Raw genomic sequence first — 4994 nt, 5'->3', positions numbered from 1 at the left:
TGTATATATAATGTTACAGTCTCACTCTTCGGTTAAATACAGAAAATGTTGCTCTCAGGAATTGATCAAAAACCAAAATGTTTGACTCCACCATGAAAAGTCACAATGTTTAAGATTGAGCCCCTCCCAGTTAGTAGGCGGTAGAAATTCAGGAATCAAACAACTCAATAACAGCGTTCCGACCACTCTAACTAGGTGCAACGGCTGGGTTAGCAGCAGGGGATAAAAGGACAAAAGCACGACTCAGGAGGCAAAAGTCTGAAGAGAGATTGGTCTTTACTAGTGGATAGTTCGCTACACGAGAAACCAGTAGATCAGGCAAACATCCGGTAGGGAGAAGGCAAAGGCGTAGTGGGTCGCTACACGGGTAAGCAGTTGATGAGGTACAGGTGAAAACAATTAAGGTGAGTGAGGACAACCAGGGTGACACAAGGACAGGGAGGGAAAACAATCAACGAAGAGGGCGGGATGTGACGCTAGGTGTGGCACGGTAGTAGGATTCTCGTTAACTAAGAGAGGTATGGGCTGGCTATAATATTTTAATTTGTAGAATCTATCAGCGATAGAATGTGATTTGACTATCGATCAGCATTGACTACGGAGTGCAGTGTTACAGTTTGCAACTTTAATACAAGTTCCATAAAGGTTTATTCACGGATTGAATAGAGAGTACTCACTAACACCATCACAAAGATATAAACAAAGGAAGTGAAATGGTGCACAGCCTACAGATTTATACCACTCAGATTCTGAGAACTATAGAAGTTTTCACTTCAGCTTCAAGTTGAGAACTGCCTGGACTCTTGCGTCAGACCCAATTTATTGCCCCCTGGCAGGGTAGCTAAGGGGCGCCCAGTTCCCCTATCCCCTAAAAATCCACCTGACCGTAACAATATGAACTGTATTGTAGTACTATATGAAGTAGGTTGTAAAGGTGAAATATGCTATTTATGTATATATAATGACATCTTATGAATTCACTGAATTGGACGTGCATTATTCATTGTAATCCTCACAATGAATGAAATGCCAAAGTAATCCTGAGCGAACGTCCAAACCGACACACTAAAGTCAGAGCTGTCTGCCATCTGAAACAATGTAAATAGCATGTGATTATTATTATTTATTTTTTTTCATATCATATGCAAGTAGCTCTGGTAAAAATCTGGGGTATGTCCAACTTGATCCTTTCCTACCACCTCATACTTCCAGAAGGTCAGAAAATAGATTTGGGCCTGCGGCCAAAAATGGATTTACAAGGGAAGAAAAGGACATCTATATCAAGGGTGGAGTGCAACTCAAGATAACTACCATTCCTTATTCATATTAATAATACACAGCCAAGTCAATGCAGCAGGCAGAAACTACACTGTTAACTTAATAAAACAATCTTTATCATTCACCCTTGACAAGTTTTGAAATAGGTTTGGCAGTCCGAGCTCCCAATATTGGAGAGAGTTGTCTCTCTCCCCCCCTCCTCCCAGACGCTGAACGAACACCAGCGCAAGATGAGCCGAGCTCAACATATTTTGAGATGAGCGCAATGACTCTTCTTGGACAATGACAGGCGACGAGGAGTCCCACACAATCAGTTCATCAGCTAATGTATACGTGTGCAATTTATTGTTTAAAACAGCTCATGTGGCATCCGTCTTGAGATCCTTCAAGGCTCTTAGCTGTCTCCATCTTTCAAATGCAACGGCAAGATTTAAAGTTTTAGCACGGCTCTGGTCATGTTTTTATTAAGGTCAATCTTTAATTTAAAGTCACCCATGGTTAATTTGCATGAAAACACATATTGATTATATTTGAGTTATGCAGTTCTCAGCATCTGACATTTCAAGTTTTTATCACTAGTTTTGTGTCTGCCTATTTGCATTTTCATGCTTCAAATTCTCAGACACCAATGATTTGAGTCATTAATAAAACCATCAATAGCCTATACATATATATTTGGTTTAATCAACATATTAAAGAAATTGTGGACGAAATAGTGACACATCTCTGCTTCAATTCAAACTCATCCGAAGCTGGTTGTATCACAACCCAATGAATGATTGATGAAAAGGACTTACTCAAATGACCATTTATTCTTTACATGGGCTTGTGATACTGTTTTTGTCAGAAACAAATTATTTTGAAAACAATGATAATCTACTGGAAAATTAACCTGTAGGACAGGATGAGGATGGTTCTAATTCAATCAGTAGCTACTGAAGCTACTGATTGACTGAAGCTACTGATCAGTAGCTACTGAAGCTACTGATTGACAGCAAGCGGATCCGCTTTGTACTAAGTATTGTGTTGTAGTGATGTGTCTCATTCTGGCCGCCACAATGCTCAAGGTCAATAACAAAAAAAAAGGGATTATGTGTGAATAAAACTAAATTGGGTGCCTGCGTGTTCAAACTGCTAGTGAACCCCGTTATTGAGTTTGTCCTCTTCCAGAAATGACTCTGCTAAATTTCCTATTGCGCCTGGAACTATTGACAGTCAGGCGTATAATGTGAAATATTAAGTTTGAGGCACAGACTGTGCTTTCAATCATAATAGAGATTATTGTTAAATTGCCATACAATTATGAGCTATGAATGTCAAAGTCCGGAAAAGAAAACACTTAACTATTTAAAAAAAATAATTAAAGGTCATTATGTTGATCTACCAAAGCCCTGACAAACAAACTGACTGACAAGCTAACTGAGGGAGCACTCCAGCTCTCTTACCAACGTGAGACCCTTTCTCGCCCGATTTGGGAGGGAAAAGGGCAGTTGGTGTTGGTTAAAGACCGTCTTTGGTAAATCCAGGCATCTTGCCGTAGGAATCTATTCTTGACTGGAGCTACTGATTGTGTTTTGTCAATATCAAAGTGACAGAAATCACTGTCAAGCTGGAAGAACATACCTGCTACAAATACTGAGGGAAAGCCAAAAGCGTATCTATTTTTGTTTTAGCCCAAAAGAGGCGTCTTCCACTCCAGCTGTCATTGAATGTGACAAGACTTCCATCCGCATTGACAGAGCTTCAAGCCAGCGCTCCCCAGAATAAAGAGACGACATACACTTGGCAACCGCGGCTGATGAACTTGCAACCCAGCCCTTCTTGATTTCATTATCTCTCTCTCTCTACCTTTTGGTTTTTACTCTCCTTTTGTGTTTCTCTCTACCTTTGTGAATCTCTTTCTCACTACCTTTGTGTTTCTCTTATTCGTTTTATCTCTTTGATATTTATTTTGGTTGCATACATTGTCACACAATCTGATGGCATATTTAATGTTTTCCATGTTAGAATGTGTGGCAGGAAAAACATGAATGGAATGTCTGCACGGTACTTCAAAACATTCCTAACAGTTCATGCTTTCTAAAAACATATTTCAAAACGTTGCATAACTCCTGGTGAGGAGTTGCCAATATGTACAATAATGGTTAGAAAAGTTGTTGCTTTTGTGTATGTGTTTTGGCTCTCTAGTTTTTGTTGTGGCTTTTGCGTTTGTGCTGTTTCGTTAATGCGTTGCGTCTTTTGAATTGTATAGGCATGTTTAAATGATATTCTCACCAATTTACAGTTGCTCTTAGTTTTACTAATTCATATTTTATGCCTGGAATTAATTTAGAATTTTATAAAGGCTATGCAAATATCAGTGTCCATTTACAAAATCCATATTCTGTATTCCTTTGTTTGCTTTTTTCTCTTAACTCTTGTGAGTCTTTTCACAACGGCGGATACAAAGCCACTGGGAGGTTTTGTGATCAATTCTATGCTCCTAGGCAGGGCCTTTCATTGTACTGGCTCCTGCCGTCACATGATCCATGACCTCCCTGATTGGAACCTGCACCTGCTTGCATATTGTTGTTGCATTTAAAATTTGATAAAAAAAAAAATTAAAATACAATCACTCTGCATTTGTTTAGCAACAGTGTCAACATTCTCGTAATGGCGGATGTTGTTGTGAGAATGCCGCTGTTTTTGGTAACACCTTATAGAAAAAAGTTAATTCACAGTGCGTGTCTTTCCCTGTCTTATCAGGGCCGCCGTAGACCACTGCTGCAGTAGCAACCGTAGTCTTTACACTGTCATATCAGAAAATGCAACAACCTCTTTATATCGGTGCGCACACATGGTGTTGTTTATGATGTCATTCTTGCTCAGTTTCAGCACACAGTAGCACCAAGATGCTCCGCCATCACCCACTCGATCAGCAGATCAGCAAATGAAGCACTGCCCGTACGTCTTTTGAAGGAGACGGTTGCCTGTGATTACGCCACTTTCGGGCCGACAGAGGTAACCTGATCGGAGGGAACATGGAGCCACTGGGCGGAAGGTAACCTTCATCATGATGAAGCTTGTTATTTCCCACTCAAATAGAAATCAGGAGATGCTCAGAGGACCTCCATCGACACTTCTGAAAGGTCATTTTTAAAAGTTGGAGAGACCCTTGTTAAGCTTGTTGAACTTCCTTTGTCTGGAATGCTTCGGCCTCTTTCAAACTCTAATGGATCGAAATCACACCCATTTCACAACATTATACACAGAAATATATTTGTAATATATATTAAATATATTAGTAACAAAGCACACAGTGCTTTAAATCAATACAACATAAATTATGTGGATAAATTGGACTCTGTCGCATAATTCTTAAAGCATATTTATATTGATGTGTGTTTTTCCTCTTTTATGACCCAAACTAACCAATTATATTGAATTTAATGTAGTTAACTCAGGTCCAGCCCAATAATTCTAAGCCCACATTTTCAAACTCATACTTGTGGCAAGACAGTTTTTTTGCAAAAAAAAAGATCTGCTTTTATCTATCCTCTAATTTGTAAGTATCCCACAGGAGTGGTAGGCACGGCATTAACAAAACAGGATCAATACAGGTTGAGTTGAAGCAGATATATATTGACTGCAGCACTTGCTAATCCGCATACTAGAGAGGAGGAAATACACCACCATGTTACAAGACGGATTGGCACAGTGTTGTCTTACGTAGGTCG

Source organism: Gadus macrocephalus, chromosome 5, assembly GCF_031168955.1.
Source record: "Gadus macrocephalus chromosome 5, ASM3116895v1".
Taxonomy (NCBI): Eukaryota; Metazoa; Chordata; class Actinopteri; order Gadiformes; family Gadidae; genus Gadus; species Gadus macrocephalus.
Note: the sequence above shows the minus strand (reverse complement) of the source record.